Here is a 10,441-nt window from a genome sequence, read left to right as displayed (position 1 = left end):
GGCTCCAGAAGGCATCACTTTGGGACCTGAGGAGTGGGGACTGTGGTTGTAGGACGACCACCACCACAACGTTAGACAGTGGATCAGATTTATTTTTTTTGAAAACAGGTAAACTGATCTCTCTTTTTTTAAAAAAAAAAATAAAAATCCTCGCTCGTTTAAAGTGGCATTTCTCTGGAATGATGAAATTGTCCCAGTGCCGGGCAGTGGCCCCACAGACAGGCTGCCCTAGATGGTGGACTTGGAGAAGGACATCCGGAGGTGGTGGTTCTTGCCCAGGTCGTGGCTGTGCAGGTCTGTGAGCGCCTGGGTGGCCTCCTCCACCAAGCCCATCTGGATCAGGGCCATCTTGTGGTCCTTCTGGAAGAACTTGAACCCTTGACTATCCTTCCTTTACTGGAGAAGAGAATCTTGAGGTCATCTTCTGGTACGGAGGGCGGGAAGCTGGAGAGGTGTGGGGTTGCGGAGGGTGGGAAGATGTTCTGGCAGTTCTTGGAACCCAGCTTCTTAAAGTGGTCCAGGGGCGAGTTGCTGTAGTCCTTGGTCAGGCCCTGGTCCTCCTGGCCTTCCCGAGGCAGCTGCATACTCTGGTGCTTGGACAGTGCAATGTGCATTGGCTTCCCATGCAGCTTGTGCCTGTTGAGATGGCTTGTGGCCAGCTGGCCCTGGCTCCTGTCAGCCATCTGCATCAGAGCATTCTCCTTCATGTTGAACAAGACCTTCGCACATTGCATGAATACAGCCTTTAATTAGGATGACATCTCAATGTCAAGAAAACAAAAATTATTACCATTGGACCAATAGGCAACATCATGATGGATGGAGAAGAGACTGAAATTGTCAAAAACTTAATCTAACTTGGATCCACAGTTAACACCCTTGGTACCAGCAGTCAGGAAATCAGAAGATGTATTGCATTGGGAAAGTCTGCAGTTAGGACCTCTCCAAATTGTTGAGGAGTAATGATGTTAATTTGAGGACTACAATGTGTCTGATTCATGCCATGGCCTCTCTGATCACATTGTCTGAGAGCTGGACAATGAATAGAGATGACAGAAAAATTGATGTCTTTAAGTTGTGGTATTGGAGAAGAGCACTGAACATCACATGGCTTTGGAGAGGGTGAAGCTGGAGTACTCTTTGGAAGCAAGGAAGATGAGGCTTCTTCTCACATACTTTGGGCATGTTGCTAGGAGGAGATATTCCTTGGAGAGGGATATGATGCTGGGAAGGGTGCAGGATCAGTGAAGGAGAGGAAGACCCTCAACCAGGTGGCTTGACACAGTGACTGCCACAATGGGCTCTAGTCTGTCAGTAAATGTGAAGATGGTGCAGGAAAGGATGGGTTTGAGATCTGCTGTTCACAGGGTCACTATGAGTTGTACTCAAACAGATGGCACCTAACAACAACAACAACAACAACAACAACAACAATATTGGCTTCACCCTTCTCACTACTAACTAGTTTTTACTCAGAAAATCTTGATGTTGCCTTCACTCAAGCAGTTGGAGTACCTGAACAAATGTCCATGATTAATTTGTCCCTAGATTAATAATTTCCATTTGATTAGTGGTAGACCTAAACGCTACCATTTCTCAGGGTATGTGGAGGAGTATCTCCTTTAGCTCCCTAACTCAGCCACCTCTCGTTCTAAACGTGACTACAGCCCTCATTGATCTTCATGGATAGCATGGTGTGCTGTAGTAGATTGCTTAATATAACTCTTATAGTTGTTCTCTATTACTTTCATCATGCCACTGGGTAGGACTGTAACATGAGGTGTTTATGGCCCATCATGGGGATTGGATAGCTTGTTAAGAATGTAAATAAGGTAAATGACATCTTTGTATGGAACTGTGCAAATGAGATGTACAGAAGTTGAACATAGAGATTGGTCAGTTTTGCCATCCTCTCAGGCTTAAATTAAGTTAGCCCAGAAGTGGGAAACAGGATATCATGACCATCAGGAAAATGAGGAACTAGAGGGTATCACATCTGTTAGACCTGAGATTGCTGTGTGAACCAGAGATGTAGGGCTGTCATACCAGAGAATTTGAGACTGAAAGACAGGGAGATGGCAACAGTGGTGGCAGCAGAGGGGGTAGAGAGTGAGAGATTGGTGTGAAACAGAACTGTGAGCTCCTGGTCCATCAAACCAGAAAGCTGTGTGCTTACTCTGGTGGAGTTAGTGTCTCAGGACACTTGCTGGAGAAGCTTGGTCAGTGACTCATGGACCTAGACTTGAGCACCTTTGGGTCTATTAGTACTGATAGAGTGGAGAGTGATATATAATTACAAAACCAAAATAGTTTTGTAACAGTTGTCCTAGCTGGACAGAGGCTAACACCATTAGACTAAGGGGCAGAGAGAGGTCTGCCTCTAGGCATGGCTGAGAAAAAGCTGTCCTGAGGGAAGACTTGAATCTTGAATGTTCTTGACTTAAATTATAACCTTTTCCTACTTGATTGCACATAACAACAACAACAACAACAACTTCTTTAATAAGCCTCCTATTTGTGAATATTGTCTGTAAGTCATGTGTCACCATCACAAGAAATTATAGAACTTAGGAGAGATGTAGTGAATATCACGAAGGGGGTAATTGATTTAAAAATTGGTAGATGCTGTAGAGTGTTCTGATGGAGGGAATGATTTTGTGCTGTTGACGCTGTTGAGATCCTTCCTCCTTGTAAAGTTAGTGGAGGTCAGATTCTGCCACCCTTGTTCTCATATACGAGCAATAACAGAGGGCTGTCCCAGTGCCCTCAAAGTGGTGCTGGCCAACCTAAGCCTAATACACCCCAGGATGTATGTTTACTGACTTGTACACACCTCTCTTCTAAATTCTCTTCTGGTACGGGAAATTTTAGGGTAAAGGAAAATGATGTAGTTCTTTCATGTGTATTAAATAGTGTTCTTTTCTCTAGGAGGGTGGATCATGAAGGATGGTCTATAGATTGAAAGTGGATGTTTGCATGAATTATACCCAGAACATTCTTCATTTCAGATGCTCAAACCCTTTATCCAGGCCACCTTACTGAATTTTTTCTTCTGTTTTTCTCAACATTTCTGAGTTTGTGTCCTACAATGTAGCCTCCATTTCCCCCTCCCACCCATTTTCTTGATGAGGCAGACATGCTTGTACATGTGCAACCTAAGAAAACTGGGAGCGTGGCTGAATCCTTGCTGAATAGCTCTTGCATATGCTGTGACCACGCAGAATAGAGTTGGGGACTCCACTCACCTTGAATAGGGAGCTCTGGTGGCTTAGTGGTAAGGAATTGCACTGACATTGTTTGAATCCTCAAACTGCCCATCGGAGGAAGATGAGAAATATTCTCCAGTGTGATTTACAGCCTCTGAAACCCTGCTGGAGTGGGAAACCCAAAAGCTATGGGTTAGTTCTGACTTGACAAACCTGTCTGAATCTCAGCCAGGACATTGCCTCACATTCATAATTTATGTTTCCTGAACTGTTTCAGAAGTGGTTATAGGAAGGATTCCTATGACATAGTTTTTCTCTTTCTCCTTAAGTCCTGTATCTGGACAGTTAATTGAAATGAGATAAGCTTCTGAGCTGCCCAAGGCAGTCGTCTTTGCCTGGTCACTGTTTTTATTAGATACTGTAGAGTATGATTCACCGTGGCTCCATGGACGGACAACAGATCTGAACCATGTCTTCTCCTCCACCATCCTCACAATCTCTGACACACTGGAGCCCATTGTAGCAGTCACTGCATCAGTCCATCTGCTTGAAAGTCTTCCTCTCCTTCACTGAACTTTCACCTTCTAAGTATGATGTCCCTCTCCAAGGAATAGCCTCTCGTAGCAACATCCCCAAAGTATTGCCTGGTCATTAGCTTGTGTTAAAAGGGAAACTGAGCCAAGCAGATCATGTTGCTCAAGAAATAGAATGAAGAAAGACCTAGGAAATAAGCAAATTAGAAATAGGAGTTAAAACTGAAAAGTGTGGACCTTTTTCTTCATGACACTTCTGCATTCATCTTAACTCTTTCCAACACAGAGGGCTTAAGGGGGAATGGAGAGAGGATATCATAAGGAATGCTTCCTATGGCCACCCAGACCTTCCTCTTAGAGGCTAGGGTGTATAGCATTTTTTTTTCTTCTTTAGAAAAGCCATTATGAGTAGATGCAGTGAGTGGTTTCTTGAACATATCTATACACCTACTCCTTATTTATCAACTCTCTGATTATCTGACATTTTCATTTACTGAAGTAGGAAATAGTATCTGACTATTTTGAACATTAACTAACTACCAATAGTAACTATTACAGCATTTTTCAATAATGAGTACCAAAGTGTTAGGTGAAAGTTACTTGTAATGGTTAAGGTTACGTGTCAATTTAGCTAGACTATGATTCTCAGTTGTTTGATGGTTACAGTGATATAAATTGGAGGTTTTACAATGGTGTGATTTGACAATGATGTAGAATATATTCATCCTTCACTGTGATCTTATGCAGTCATCCTCCATTTTCACAGAACAGTAATTATATATATATTTTTTCATAATGTCTTGGTGTTCTGAAGGAGGCTGGACTCTACAGAGGTTTTGATTTCTGGTTCTGGTGAGACTCTGGGGCATTGTTTTACTGGCCATTGACTGTAAGTGATTATATTCAGCTTCCTATTTAAAAAAGCATTTATTCACCCATAAGGGTCTGGCATCCAGGTGGGGGAGTATTCTGAAGCAGTCTTACTTAACAACACCAACACCAACATAGAGCTCTGTGGGCCTGGTGGATAGAAAGTTATAGTACCAAGTCAAAGGTGGGTAATTTTAATCTGCAGCCCTCAGGCCTGGTTTTAATTGTTATTAGTCAAACATTCTTCTAAGTGGTATAGCATTGGTCATTCCGATTACTGTACAGAGGTAACTCGTGGTTGCTGTGATGCTAAACACTGTGACACTCATGTGTCAAATGTGATAACGGTTACCCATGGTGGACAGTTAAGACAGTTAAAATGATTAAAACAAGTTTGGAAGCAGGAGTGGCATCCACTTCTGAAACAGCTTGCCTCTGGAAACTCTATGAATTTGGAGGTGCGATGAAAGTTATACAAGTGTTCATGTCTTTCGTTCATGAGTCGTCTACGACTTGATGGCACTTAACAACAACACAACAACCTAGTGTATGGCATCTGACTATATCAATAAGGGAGGAGTGAGTGTACTTAAAAAAATGAGTTTCCCCACATTAATTTTTCAAATTCTGATGTGCTTAATTCCCCCCCCAATTTATGAAAAGTAACATAAAATGGAAGAGTGGGGCACATTTAATTGTTGTAACCTAAGTCTGCTTTTTGTTGGGATAGTCATAGAATTGTTTAGAAAATTCACCTACCTTTGGAGTGTCATCAGATTTCACACAGATACTGCTGTGTCCTTTCTGCTGCTTTTCATAATAAGACCACAAATGCTCTTAAAATACTAACTAAATCTCATTAACGTTATCTCCAACCTGTTCATAGGAAAAACACGTCAGTAAAACAGTGACATTTTATGATTAAAAATACATTTATTTCAATGGTTGAGTTGCTTCCATTTGAATACTGCCCATTCTTTCCATAATAATAGCAGAAGTTTCTCACAGATGCTTTTTAATGGGTAACCCCAACTATATCTCTTCTAATAGTATAACCTCCTGAATAATATGGTTTGATTTGATAAGTGTTAATTGCTTATCAGAAATGACACAGTTTCAGCCTATCATTGTTGAGACTCTTTCCACTGGGAAAACTGGGCACTTTCAGAAGGTACATTAATGCTAGTAGGCTTCTAACATCACATTTAGCATTCTAAAATAGTAACTGTAATGGTCTAGAGAATCAGTGCTTATCCAAAGACATCCTGTGTTCACCCAAAGAGGAAGGTATGAAGAGAATCTAACTCTAATATATAAATGAACACAATAGAAATACTTCAATCTATTAATAGTTTATTCATTGTGAACACAAAGCACTTGCTTTTCTACAGCTGAGTAGGTACACTTTATTATTCTATTGTAAAATTATCAGATAACCCAAACCAGACTAATTCAAAATTTTGTGGGGTGTGTATGTGTATGTCATAGAATGCCCCTGTTTTTGATCTCAAGTAAGATGAGGTTACATTTTGTAACCAACTCTGTGCTGTAATAATGCCATATTTTGCCTGAAACATGTTTCTAAATTTTTAACAGATAATTAGTTTTATATAGGATTGAAATAGTCCATTGGAAAATGTTGGATAGGTGGCATTTTGGTGACTGGAAAGGTATAGCCATGCATGCTTTCCAAAGCTGTGGTGTAACAAGGATGGTTGGGGTGAGCAAAGAGGAGTCAGGAGTGGTGGGAGTTAGAAGGAAACCACCCTAAACTCATCTCTCGTTTGAATACAGCCAGCAGAGCTGTGATGGCAGGTGACATTGGTCCAGGAGCACCCCAAAGGCAAAGGACAATGCTTAAATGGAATGAAATATCAATCCATTGGGATAGGACATTACATTTCCTTCTTATTTAATTAGTCTTCTGGTGGCCTGGTGGTAAGAAACTGCACTGTAATCCTGAAGAAAAGCAGTTTGAATCCACCAGCTGCTCTGTGCGAGAAGGGTGGGCAATCTCCTTCTGTGTGATTTACTGCCTCTGAAAACCTGCTGGAGGGTCAGTTATGGGTAGGTTCCAACTCAATGATATTCAACAACAAACAACATATCCTGCATTTGGCTTGTATGACTAGAATGTTCAGGGCATTACAAGTCCTAGGACTTGGGTAATAAGGTCTCTGCCTCTGAGATCTCTTTCTTGTTGGTTGTTATTGTATTTCAGCAGGTGTTCATTGTGTGAAGAAGCAGATGAAACAATAGCAGCTCCAAGCTTACATGATCCTTACTGCTGTGGGGAAAAAAACAGCCAAACTTTCTTTCCTGGGATCCATGCAGCAAACATTGACCCTGATTTGTATGGCCACGCCATATACACTGACCTTTAAGGGAAGGAGGCAAAACTTGTGATTGACATATTTCCATCCTTTTTTTAAGTCAGAAAAGTATTTTAATGCCTGGTGCAAATAACTTCACAAAAATGCATACAGATGTTCAAAAAAAGTCACTGAGTAACATGTTGTTGTTGTTGTTGTTGTGTACCATCGAGTTGGAACTGACCCATAGCTGACCCTCCAGCAGGTTTTCAGAGGGAGTTAATCACAGGGGAGGAGACTGCCCATTCTTCTCCTGCAGAGCAGCTGGTGGTCTTGAACTGTCTGTCTTTGGGATTGTAGTGCAGCTTTTTGCCACTAGGCCACTAGATATAAATATGTATTCAGAATAACATTTACATACTGGCCATAAAAATAGAAGAAGAATCAATGCCTCTGAGTTGTGGTGTGAGAAAATAGCAATGAACCTACCAAGGACTGCCAAGAGAACAAAAAAAGAGACTCTTGTCTCCCAGAGAGGGTGAATCCAAGCTGGTCCTTTGAAACTTCATCTCACATACTTTGGGCATGCTTCCAGGATAGACTAGTCCTTGGGGAAGGACATTATGCTTAGAAGGGTGGAGGGACAGCGCAGGAGCGGAAGACCCTGGCTGAGATGTATTGACAAAGAGACTGGAGTAATGAGAGGTTTGTCAGAGGCAGCGAGATCAGTTCAGAACAGGGCAGAGTTCAGAGCTATTGTGCATAAGGTTACTAAGAGTCGCAGTTGACTTTATGACACATAATCACGACAACAGCATAAAAGCAAGCATGTGAGTAAAAACAATCCTCATGAAAAAACTTCGTGTATTGAGGTCAGATGAGGGAGGCACGCTTAGAGAGGAGGCTCACCTCACCCCTTGATCCCAAGCCCAGGCCAGAACTCCCCTTAAAACAGGAGTCATTCTAGATCCTTGATGCTCAGAACTTCATATATGGCATCACTATTGAAGGTATTGTTGTTAAGTGCCGTTGAGTCGTAGACGACTCATAGCTACCCTATGAATGAAAGACCTGAACACTTGTACAACTTCTATCATTTCTCCAAGTCCATAGGGGTTCTGGAGGCAAGCTACTTTGGAAGTGGATGCCATTCCTGCTTCCAAGCATACTAAAACAAGGAGGAGCCGGTAAATCTAAGTTTCCTCAGGTGATGGTCTGAGAACCAAGTAGTACCTGGAGCTGTTCCCAAGAAGACATCCATTTCTGTCCTAGTACCTCTCTCTGCCTTCCAGAAAGAAAAAAGGAACTGTTCCCAGTGCATCTGGGTGGTTGTAACAGGTGCTCCAATTTGCCTGCCTTTTCTGACCTGGCAGGGTAGCAAGAATAACAGAATACTTGTTCTGGAACTGAAAACATGTATGAAATACAATAAAGAATGGCAGTGCACAGCCTGGTGCCACCCCTAATCCCTGTTTACAAGCTTTTAATATTGTCTCAAAAAAGTAGACGAAGTCCTTACCTTTCCAGTCCTGGTCCCCAAGAGAAAAGATTACTATTTCCAGAACCCAGACCAGCGGTGAGATCAGGGCCAGGCAGGCAGCAAACCCACCCGTGGAGCTTGGGAGGCTGCTGCCTATACCCTCCAGCTGTGGCTTGTGGTGCCAAGAACTCCCCGCAGAGCTGGCCAACCTGTCCAGGGCACGACCACCCCAGTACATCTATGCTTTTATTGAATAGGGTATTAGGAAATGTTTACAATACCATAGGGCAAGAGGAAGTAGGGTGTAATGCAAAGAATACTGAATTGGGAGTTGGTATTTTGATTGTCATTCTCATAGTTTCCCTCTCTGGGCTGTATCTTACCTATCTGAGCTGAGCTACACACGGTTTCTCAGGTCTGTGGAGGGATGTATAGTTTCTGTTCTCCTGTAGAGAATAGGTGGCCCTGAGACCAGGTGTAGGACCAAGGCTGGGAGAGAGCTGTTCTGATCACCCTTATATGCATAGCTTATTTATCATGTGTGCATCAGAGATAAACTGTGAAGTGGAAGAGGAAGGACTGAAAGAAAGATGGAGAAAGGGCAGAAGCCATCAGCTGGGACCTAGAAGGCCTTTCAAATATCCTCCATTAATATGTGCCTGCACTCACATATTAGTGCCTGCTCATCATAGGTGGAGCCTCACAGAACTGGTTCCTTTAGTCTAAAACCAGTGGGGTCTGTCAGCTGGTGAGATACGAGAGCTGGATCTTTAGAGTGAGGAGCCCAGGGGCTGCTGCTGCAAGAGAAAGCAGAGGTCCAAGAGAAAACCCCACTTTCACCCTTCCCAGAGTAGACGCCTAGGCCCACGAACCTTGGCTCTTCCTATTTGGGAGCTGAGTTTTATACTGCATATTTCCCATCCTTTTTATATAACTCAAGATTGCCATGGGCTCTGATAATCATACTTCCATCTTGAAAGAAAGAGGAGTATTGGGCACTTGATAAAATATTTATTCTGACCGAGATGGGTTTAATTCTGACATACACTAAATTTTTGTGAAAGAACTTCTTGAAGAAGTTCAGCTCTTAATTGATCTGGACAATCTAGGAAAAACTCCACCTTCAATCTGCTCATATACAACCCAAATACTCATCCCCTGTCACCTGGTTTTCCCCCAGCGCTCACAGTGTCGTACCACTTCTGAAGACAATAGGACACTAAGTGGTAGGGGATTTGAATGACAGACACGGATGTTTTCAATTTATTTCTTCATCAACAGAGAGACAGTGATAGTTTTGTGAGCACTTCAATTAGATGATTAGGTTTTAAACTTTGCCATCTGAAAGCAGTGCATAAGATGGATTGGAAAAAAACAGAGACAAGTAGTGAGAGAACAAGGTGAGAGCATATAATAATCTATGTTATAGTCATTATATGCCAGTGGTTGGAACCTATTCAGTAGACCCTCCAGTGGATATTCAGAGGCAATAAATCTCATAGGAGGAGATTGCTCATCTTTCTCCCATGGATTAGCTGGTGGATTCAAACCATGTGCCTTTAAGTTGGCAGTGCGTTGTTGTTACATCAAACCCATTACAACTCATAGTGACCCTAAGAAGAACAGACTCTACCTTGCCCTATTTTGCATCACCCTCATGATCCCATCATTATCCAGCCCACTGGGGACACTATGTCAATCCATCTTCTTTTTAGTTGACCCCTGTCTTTCCTAGCATGATGCCTTTTCCCAGGGACTGCCCCTCCTGAAAACATGTCCTCAGTATGTGTGATGAAGTTTCACCATCCTTGTCTCTTTAAGGCACCACCCTAAGTGCACTTCCTACAAGATAGATTTGTTGGTTCTTTTAGAAGTCCATTGGTATGTTAAATACTCTTTGCCAATACCACAATTTAAAGGCATCGCTTTGCTCTTCTTTATGCACTGTCCAATTTTCAGATATAAAACAATTAAAAATATCATGGCTTGGATCAAGTGCACCTTAGTCTTCAAACTGACATCCCTGGTCTTCAACATTTT

General features: G+C 42.3%; 1 pseudogene; it reads right to left on the bottom strand.

Moving 5' to 3' along the window:
- Window positions 1–228: 228 nt before the first annotated feature.
- LOC102858687 lies at window positions 229–9,811 on the bottom strand (annotated as a pseudogene).
- Between the last annotated feature and the right edge of the window lie 630 nt (window positions 9,812–10,441).

The sequence above is a fragment of the Elephantulus edwardii genome, unplaced genomic scaffold, assembly GCF_000299155.1.
Source record: "Elephantulus edwardii isolate Elephantulus edwardi_28Jun2011 unplaced genomic scaffold, EleEdw1.0 scaffold00013, whole genome shotgun sequence".
Classification (NCBI taxonomy): Eukaryota; Metazoa; Chordata; class Mammalia; order Macroscelidea; family Macroscelididae; genus Elephantulus; species Elephantulus edwardii.
This window is presented reverse-complemented; position numbering and strand designations above follow the sequence as displayed.